The sequence below is a fragment of the Lissotriton vulgaris genome, chromosome 5 (assembly GCF_964263255.1).
Source record: "Lissotriton vulgaris chromosome 5, aLisVul1.2, whole genome shotgun sequence".
Classification (NCBI taxonomy): domain Eukaryota; kingdom Metazoa; phylum Chordata; class Amphibia; order Caudata; family Salamandridae; genus Lissotriton; species Lissotriton vulgaris.
In genome coordinates, this window is record NC_141693.1 from 1,195,521,217 (window position 1) to 1,195,532,065 (window position 10,849).

Genomic DNA, 10,849 nt, shown 5'->3' on the forward strand with positions numbered 1-10,849 from the left:
GGTAAAGATGTAAAGTTATTCAAAAGTGATATTTTACCATTAGGTTATGGCAGCAAACCGATAAAGATTTTGGGATATTTCATGGCCACTATGGAATTGGGATGCAGAATCATTCCAGGGAAGATTTATGTCACAAATTTTGGGGATGCATTAATTAGCTGGAGAGACCAACGTGATCTAGGGGTTACACTTGATCCGAATGCCTCACCTCAGGTACAAATACTAGAGGTAGAAAATCTGTCTGATAAGTTTGCAGAAAAGTTTCCATCTGTATTTAAAGATGAGTTAGGTTGTCTGAAAGGCTACAAACATTGCATAAAACTTAAAAAAGAGGCTATTCCAATAGTAGCAAAGGTAAGAAGAATTCCTCTTGCTGAACAAGGGAAAGTTCAAAAAGAAATTGAAAAGTTAATTACAAACAACATAATTGAACCAGTAGAAGCAACGGAATGGTTGGCGCCGATTGTAGTAGCAAAGAAGCCAACTGGAGAAATTCGTTTATGTATTGATTTACGAGCTTTAAATAAGGAGGTGGTGGTAGACAGATTTCCATTACCAAATATAGACGAGATTGTAGGTACGTTGGAGGGTGCAAGGTACTTTACTACCCTAGATCTAGCGTCTGCCTACCACCAGGTAGAATTAGATACCTCTTGCCAAGATTTAACTGCCTTTATAACACCCATGGGTACTTTTAAATTCAAAAGAATGCCTTTTGGATTAATATCAGCGGCCTCTGTATTCGAGAGAATCATGACGCATATACTTAAAGGACTCAAAGGGGTAAAATGTTATCAAGATGATCTTTTGATATTTGGGTCCGATATGAAAGAACACAATGAGCGTGTGTGTGATGTGTTAAAAAGGTTGTCTGACTCTGGTTTATCTCTCAAAAAGGAGAAATGTAAATTTGGTTTGGAGGAGGTGAATTATCTTGGTCACTGCATTAGGAGTGAAGGGGTTTTTCCAAAATCGGATTTAGTTGCTTCTATCGATAACATGGCTGAACCAGTTAGTAGGGATGAATTGTTATCTTTTCTTGGAATGGTTGAATTTTATGGGAAGTTCATTGTACATTTTGCCGATAAGACAAAAAACATGAGAAGACTCACTGCTAAAAGTGTTACGTTTGACTGGTCGGATGAGTGTAAAAAAAGAATTTGAGGGAATAAAAGAAGAATTAAAGAAGGCTCCATGTTTGCAAGCATTTGTCCCTGGCTTACCTACATATGTATTCACTGATGCTAGTGATAAGGGATTAGGAGCAGTTCTAGTCCAAAACAAACATGGACATGATTCCCTAATTGCCTGTGCATCCAGATGTCTTCGTGGTCCGGAATTAAACTATTCCGTTATTGAAAAGGAATCTTTAGCTATATTTTGGGCACTTAAAAAATTCAGGAATTTGGTTTGGGGGACTAAATTCATTGTCAAGTCTGATCACAAACCATTAAAAGAAGTTTTTTGTAAAAAGGGTTTAGATTCTATCTCTTCTAGGATTAGAAGGTGGATAATATCTTTACAGGAGTTTGACTTTGAGGTACAATACTTACCCGGTGTGTCAAACAAGGCTGCAGATTGTTTCTCAAGGTTGGTGAGAGGTGATAATATATGCTGTGATGAGGAGTACATTGATGAGGATGACTTTCCTAATGTTTGTGAGGTTACAGAGGGTGTAGTAGGAAAAGATGAGTGGAAAGAAGAATTGTTAAAAGATGAAGAGCTGGTTAGAGTATTAGCCTTATTGAAGGAGAATAAACGTCTAGACAAACCATGGTCTCTGGTTTCCCAGGAGTTGTCCATTTCTGATGGTATGTTAACTCGTGGTTTAAGGCTTGTGCCTCCTTCTTCTTTGAGAAAAAAGTTATTATTACATGTGCACTCTGGTCATTTGGGCATAGTAAAAACCAAGGAGATGATACGCACTCAATTTTGGTGGCCAGGCATGGATTTAGAAATAGAACGTATGGTCAGAGATTGCGTTGATTGTTGCGCAAGTGACAAAATTTTAAAAGTCAGACAAATGCCAATGGTTTGTAGAGATTTACCCAATCATCCCTGGGATGAATTAGCGATAGACATTTTGGGTCCTCTCTCGGGTGTATCCGATACACCTTATCTGATTGTTTTAATTGATCTATATTCACGTTGGATAGAGGTTTGTGCTGTCAATGACATAACATCAAGTTCTATTATCAAATTTTTATCTGATATATTTATGAGGGAGAGTTTTCCAAATAGCATATTATCGGATAATGGTCCACAATTTTGTTCTACCACGTTTGATGCTTACCTTAACAAATGTGGCATAGTACATAAACGTTCATCTTTATACCATCCGGAAACAAATGGTGCTGTTGAGAGGGTCAACTGTACGATAAAGGAATGTATTCAGTTAGCTAGAGCTAGCGGTTTGAGTTGGAAAGAGGCTTTAAAGGAAAGAATTGATGCATACCGTTGCTCCCCTCACTTGACCACTGGAAAATCCCCATTTGAATTATTCAAGGGTAGAGTTCCAAATACAATGTGGTGTCCAGGATGGATGAATCTGAAAAAGGGGTTTGTTGATAATCGTGTTGGTGCTTGGAGAGAGAGAGAGATAGAAAAGCAAACTTGTAGGAAAACATATTTTGACAAGGTTAAATGTGTTAAGTTTCATGATGTTAAGGTAGGTGACCTGGTAAAAATAAAGGCACCTGTTGGGAGAAGGCCTTGGTCGAAATACACTAATGTCAGGCCTGTCATTAAAGTTTTTGGTAATGCAATCAAAACACAAGATGGGAGGATTTGGAACAAAAGTCGTGTTGTAGTTGTTAAGTCAAAAGACATTGCTCATACTGTCTGTGATTCTGACTCAAATCTTCTTGGTACTATTAATCCTTCTCCATCCTGTTCTAACCTTTCACCTAATAATCATGGGAGGAGTCAGAGATTACGTAGTGCTCCTATGTATATGAAAGATTATGTGTAGACTATGTTCATTCTTTCCTGCATTCGTTAATTCTTTTTATTTCTCTTTTTATTCAAATTTTTGTGTCATAAGTTATTGTAAAGAAGGGAGATGTGTAATGTTGTGTTTTCTTAAATATGCACCTTTCCTTTAAGATTCTTGCTTCCCTTCTCGGGGACACTTCATAGAACAAGAATGTCGTACAGTTCTTAGAACAAGAATGTTACTAGATTCTGTGTCAGTTATGATCTGGAGCTGTTGGTGGATGAGGCGATTAAACTGCACTGAAGAACTGCACTTCGTTTCTGTTTAACTTATTCAAGAAAACACTACACATAGCACTCCAATAACATATACGTTTTTGTGAAACCTTGTTTTCTCACACTGTGTCTGTTTGGTCTTAAAAGAAGGAAAGGATAAAGGAAGAGTTATGCATTGTTTTATGAAGAATGAAAGACAAAAGCAACACAGAGCAGGCGGTACATGTGAAAAAAACCTGAACATCAAAGGGTCTTAAGCTACTTTTCTCAGGAATCCCAACACTCTTATGGGCAATTTGAAGATATTTCTGTGCATCATTAGAAAACCATTAGCCATCTTTCCTTTTCCTTGTGATGATGCACGCATCAGAAGCACCGAACGTCCACAGGACGTTTTGAAGACAGTGAGATTGTCAGTATGAAAGCAATAATGTATAGTTATGTAAATCTAGGCAAGATATGGCCTAGATGCCACTCTCAACCAAAGCGGTACTGCTTCTGTTTCTTCCCTAACGTAATATAATGCTATTGTTCCTGGATGTTCTGTACACAAATCATTTGCTAATGAAGTTCCTGCAGAAACGAGTGATAGGAAGTAACAAGATTGGAGATGGGAGATGAGCTGTTCAGGACAGGATGAAATAGAGTGCGCCAAATCATGTTTTGTTAATGTGTGCTGTTCTAGTTATAATCTGAATATTGGGCCTATGTGTACTAGCCCAGCGCTCAGTTGTTTCAGTAAAAAGAAATGGAGGAGAGCATTACTAATACCTGTTACATCAGCAAGATTCATAAGTTCTATGTATGAGTGAAGGTGCTCTTCAAATTTATTGTTTATTCTTTCACAATGTTAACAATGACATCGTTTTATTTACACCCTTTTTTGGACACTGACATTTTTCTTTAAAAAATTGATGTTTGGAGTACTTTTACATTTATATTTTGCACCAATGGTTCAACTGAAGTATGACAATTTCTGAAGCAAGACACTTTCTCCAATGTAGTGTACTGTCTCGGTTATGTAAGCACGTTGATCTTGATTGAATTTACAATGTCTATGGAATATTACCATTCTGTGTTCTGTCTCCTTGGCTATGTCTAGAAAAATACAAATTTCCACCTATCTGAGGTCTCTCAAGTGAAATGTCTGTAGAAGAAATTCAAATTCCAAAAATAAAGCCCTGGTGCCAAATAACATTACCTTGTCGAGTTTGCATTGCAGATCTATAAAAAACAATAGCATTGTGTATGTAACATCCCACTATTTACCTTTTAGAAAATATATCAGATCTAAATCTCAATGCTTTTAACATGTAGTATTAACAATAAATCTTTTTATATTTTCAGGGTTATTTTTATGTGCCCTAGTTCATAAACAAAAGATTTATTTACAAAAAAATGTGTCCTTCTGTAATGTAACTGGTGCGTATGTAAAGCGATCTGATACCTTCGGGTCTAGTTCGGGCTATATAAAACTCAACCCTCCCCCCAAAAAAATGATGTTTATTCTGCATTTTTTCTATTTTGACTGGTTCATCTGCTGAAACCTGATTAGCAATATGTTTATTGTTGATCCCTACAACGTGGACTGCATTACTGGAGCTGGAGCTACTGGCATTCGAAACGTTTTCTGACTTAGCATGTTGTGCATTTTTGACATTGCATTATTTTTTGGCACCTGCTGATTTGGTTGTATATTATCTTGAATTCTGTGAGTCTGGACAAATCACTTAGGGCCATATGTATCAAGCACTAATGCGTTCGCAAACGCCGAAATTCACAGAATTTCGGCGTTTGCGAACTCATTAGTGCTAAATGGTATGTATGAAAGAAAACTGCGTGCAAAATAAGGAATTGCAAAATTTGCTATTCCTTATTTTGCGATTGCATTTAAGGAATCGCAAATTTTGTGATTCCTTAAATGCAATGTAAGAAGCAAAAAAAATGCAAATTGGCCTTAAGGAATCGCAAATTACCACCAACTTGAAGTTGGTGGTAATTTGCGAATTCCTTGAAAAAATTCACTTTTTTGCATTTTTCAAAGTGCAATGTGAAGCACATACATGCCCTTAGGGCATGTATGTGCGCCACATGTGCACCCATGCTAATTTCAGGGGTGCAACAGGGTGTCCTTTGGACACCCCTGCACCCTTGAAATTATTCTCAATTTGCGATTCTCAAATTGCGAATCGCAAATTGAGAATAACTTCCTATTCATTCCTATGGGCCTCCTGGCCCAAATAAATTAATGGGAAAGTATTCCTTAATTGTAATTCGCAATTTGCTAATCGCAATTAAGGAATACTAAGAAATTGCTAAAAAATTGCGATTTTGTACATACATCCCTATTTGCGATTCTCAAATTGCGATTTCTAAAAAATCGCTATTTGAGGATCGCAAATCAGGTTGTTGATACATATGGCCCTTAATCTCCCGGTGCCTAGCAAAATGAATGTGTCCTTGTGTAACAAAACTGGTGCTTATCTAAAGCGCTCTGATACCTGATCTCTTCGGGTATAGTTTGCTCTTTATAAAACTCTTTAAAAAAAAAAAGTGTCCGTCTGTAACGTAACTGACGCTTATGTAAAGCGCTCTGATACCTTCGGGTCTATTTCGCGCTATATAAAATTCCACAAAAAAAAAGAATGGCCCACATTTTTACCATGACTAATAGAAATGGAGACTACCCTATAATCATTTAAACAGTTTATGGAAAAATACGAACACTGCCCCTCAGGAACAAGAGGCTAATTTGGAGTATACACAGTGTATTTTAAGACAACAATGTAGGCAGACTTACATCCTCCCAAATGTGACAGTCGAAAGTTGCGGCAGATGTTTTTCAACCATGGTGGTTGAATCCAACCTGGGAGAAGCTACTTTAAATGAGAAACATTTTGGTCGAAATTCAATGAAACTACATCAATGATGGGTGAAACTATGCCAAAATATGGGGCTATGTAAATGCAACCCCCCCAACAGACGTTTATTCCAACTTGTTAGGAAAGCTTTGGTTACATCTTCCTGAAATTCTGTCACCATTTCCATGATAGCCTTTCTTGGAGGTAGTTCTGCCAGCCTAGAGTCAAAACAATCACGCTAAATCGAGCAGCTCTGTACCAATTCTGTTAGTCTACTCTGAACCTAAGTGGATTGAAGGTGCTTCTGTTGACACATGTCCATCACTTGGGCATGCTAAATAAGATAGTCATACCGTCGCAGGTGAGGGTGCTAATCTGCTGTCTTTGCCCAGATTTTCAGTGACCATCTATATACTAATATAATAAGGAGAGAGTCCAAACCTTTAAGGCGGGTAATCTCAGGAACCACAGCACCAATCACAACACCCAATGCAGTTTTGGAAAGGACAGTTGCAGCAGATGGGCATTGGCTATACAGCTGCCCACCATATACATTAGAAACGTAAAAGAACCATACCGGCAAAGTAGTCCCTTGTGGGTGTGGGCGTGGGCGTGGGCGGGGCGCGGTATGACGACAAAAAAAAGCGTTCCTTAAATGTGTGTGTTGTGCGGGTGCAGGGGGCGTGAACAAGGCCAATGGGCGCGGCAATTGCAATTGCGCGGCACCAAGGGGTGTGGCCAATGGGCGCGACAAACGGCAACAATCGCGCGGCACATCCCCAAAAAAAAACGTGCCTTAAGGGCGTGTGGAAAACAAACATGTGTGTTGGGGGGGCGTGGCCAAGGCCAATGGGTGAGGCAATTGCGCCGGAGCAAGGGGCGTGGCCAATGGTCGCGGCAATTGCCGGGGCTTAGGCGGGGGCAGACACGACTGATCGTGCCTGCGGGGACAATAACTGCACAGTATCCTGCGCGCTTGCAGCCAGTCAACTCTCTGCATAAAGGACTGTGCCTGCGGGGACACTAACTGCAGGGTCTCCTGCGCGCTGTCACACACTTAACTCTCTGCATAAACAAATTGACACCAGGCGCACAACATCAACCAGGGCTGGAGCCGGGCTCAGGCGGCGGATGTCGCGAGTAAGCGCGCCTGCTGGGACACTAACCTTTGAACTGACTGTACTTTCCCACACGCGCAGCGTCTCCAGCATGCGCTGTCACTCACTCAACTCTCTGCATCAACGACTTTACATCACAAGCACAACATCAAACAAAACTGGAGCCGGGCCTCAAGCAGGGGATGACGCGATTCAGCGTGCCTTCGGGGACACGAAATTTACAACTGAATGCACTTTTACACACGCTTACCTACGGAAGTGGAGTACATACACACTAGAGACATCTGCTAATACTTCTTACTCCGAGGTACACACAGTATCTACATGTCTAATTATTGTGACACTTCATGCTAAAAATGTTGTCTACCGCGAGATTTTAAAATAAATTTCCCTTGCCTATTACACACATTGCACACATTCTATTTCATACCCGGACAACGTCGGGACGGGCTGCTAGTTATCCTATAAACAGGGGTGCTGGTGTAAAACCAGAGAAAAATGTACGCATCGAGCCTCGTTTCTCTAGCTGTAATGCAACAATACAAAAGAATTAAGAAGTCTGTGGCTTAATTTTAATGGTTAGCCAGTACCTACCAAATAAAAGAATGCAAGGAAAGGGAATGGTTGCGCTGGAACAATTTCAGATTAAGGCATAAAAGAAAATAAAGTTTTTCTGTAACGTTTGATACAAATTCCTTATTTATTTGATGACACAGAGATTGAGCTATCATGCACTGGTAACTAATAAACGGCATAGGTTGGCAGCGACTCCAAATAATGTTTCACTCACATCCATGGGCTTTTATAAGAAAGAACGGTCAGTCACATGTTTGTATCTTGGCCGGATATAGCTAGTAAATATCACTGTCAATCAAAAGAACGTGATTGTAACAGATAGAAACCCCTTTAACTCTACTATGGGACATGGAGTTTACAGTTGTAATCTTAATAGGTGTATTATCAACATTATGGTTCCAAAAAGTGATCTCTGATGCATACTTCTAACAATAGATTCCTTGCCTTTTCGAAAATACCCATGTGGCAGACAGGATCCAGATTTTCGGAAGCAATTACTCAAGTAAAACTATGTTGCAGAACATAAAAAACATAGATTGGCTCGAAATAACTGTTCTCGTTCCAAGTCATGGGGTGCTTCTGCTCCAAATCATGATCCTGCTATCATGCCAAGTCCTGGTATTGCTCCAAGTCCTCAGGTAAGTCCAAGTCTCGCCGTAAGTGCAAGAAGTCAAGAAAAGAAATATAGGGCAACCCTGTATTCCTGGGAAACCATGGTTCCCTCAGAAGAAGCCAAAATCCTCTGCTCCCCAGGCAAAACAAATAGTGTATACAGTAAGAATTTCTGTTGTCAGCTTTAATAGAAATAGCCTAATGTACAGACCTCAATATACAGACAACTTAGTATTTGTATAGCAGAAGCTCAAGTGAGTGGTGCAGAGAGTTGAAAGTAAATGGTGTACTTGTCTTAAAGTGATTTTACAACAAAGACAAATAAACAACCACACTTTGCTTTAACCAAAAACAAGACTTTTCACTTCACATTCGTCTTCAGGTCTCAGTCTAGGTGGTAGCACCTATAATGATAACTGAAGATAAGATTGTTGTAGGGGGGCACCAAAAAAAGAGGACTTACATTCGAATCTGTGCATGTATACCACTCAAAATGAACAATGAATGACCAGGTTCACAAAAACGTAGGAGTAGACCCTTGATTGCACCCACCTTTTTCTGAGCAAGACCAGGATAAAGTAATATTAAAAGGGGTAGAAATGTAAACACTGGAACATGTAGATTTACGTTGTGTCACCTGCTCAAGCTTTACTTTAGTTTTTGTGGGGGGTGGGGGGTGGGGGTGGGGGGGGGGGGTTGAAGCAAAGTGCCGTCTTATTTACATGGTTGTTTATTTGTCTTTACTGCATAACCATTGCTTCTGTGTTTCAATGAACCTTTGCTTCTAGATAATATAAGTGCAAGAACGACCAGAGGGTTTTTTTCTGTTATTCGCAGGCAGAGAAGATCCGACTCCAAGCCCATCTCCATGCTTCTCTAGGAATTCCCTGAGTTTCCTGAGCTGTTTCAACCCAGTAGCAGACAAAGGCCTTCAAGTGGCATTCAGGGCCTTCCCACAGACCCCAGCAAGTTTGGACATTCAGGCTGCGGTCCCGAGGAATTAGGCTTTAATTTCATTGTGGAACTGTGGAAAAAGCAAATAGGGAGGGGACCACTAGCTCTTGCGGTTATAGATCATTTGACTAAAATTGAACATTTTATTGCTCTAATAACAGCTGCATAGTTAACTCATGTATTCTTGCAACACATCGTAAAACTACAAAGTATTCCTACTGTACTGATAACAGATCGAGATTCTTCGTTCACATCACGTTTCTGGCAGAACCTATGTGAATTTTATGCACGTTGATGCTAGATTGTCTATGAGTTACCACCCACAAACTGACAGAAAGACTAAACGCTTAAATCAAACATTGGAACAGTACCGTAGAAGCCTAGTGATACAACAGTGTGAGGATTGGAGTGCACTTTTGTGGATGGCAGAATTTGCTCACAATAATTCGAACACACCACCTTGGGGTGTTGTCCCTTTTATTGTATGAATGGATATCATCCAAATACACTTCCTTTCTAGCGGCCCGTCATGAGCACACAATTACTGGTGCTCATGACGAAGCCAATCCGTCATGACCACCAAAGGGGTTAATATATGTAAGTTAAACAGCAGCTCTTGGGGTTGGAAGTTCGAAGTAGACTGCCAGGCACTGCCTCAGATATAAATAAACGGGCGTTGGACAATTTGGGGCCACACCCTGGTTGCTAACAGAACGTATCTGGTGTCAGTTCTGTATCCCAGCACCGAGGCCAGCAGAGAGAGTCCCCCCTGGCCCATTACACTGCCAACACCACCATGTTGGTGTTATAGCACCCTCTTGCTTCCCAGTTGTGGACTGATAGGCCCTCACCTGCCACCCCTTACGCTGCCTTACTGGAGTGCCCGGGACATTAAGACGCAGCACTGGACGCACAGCAGTCCAGCTCTGTGGTAAGCGAGGCCTGGCATCTCCCTGACTGCACCATGTTCTGGTGAGCCTCCTTGCTAGGAGCTGTGGTAAATATTTGATTTACCGTCGTAATTTCTATGCAGGTAAGTACTTAATCAATAATAACTCAAGTCGGAAAGAAAAAGGCAGAGTCCGTGGTGTTAGAGTTCTTAGGGGTTTTATTCCTTAAAAAGGAATGGTCATGACTGGATATCTTGTTCCTGCCACCGCTGGGGTGCAGGAAGGGATAGAGCAATATTTTATTGACAATACATAGCTTATATACTTGAGTTACATTATAGAAACCAATACAGGAGGCGTAACAGCTGAGAGAAACAAGATAAAACACACACGTGGTCATGATACGTAATTAGAAGGCGTGAACTAGGCGTGAACATATAGGTGTGTGCTAGAAACGTCATAAGTAGGTGTCATAAGTGGGTGGCAACAAAAAGCAGAATCTTGCGATGTCAGCAGAAATCTGAGGCCTAGATGCGCGCGCAGCTGCATGACGTGTGGTTGACGTGAAACTGGAGGGTGCAGGGGACTTGACATTTACAGTGACGGAAAGAGACAGAAGTCTGGCATG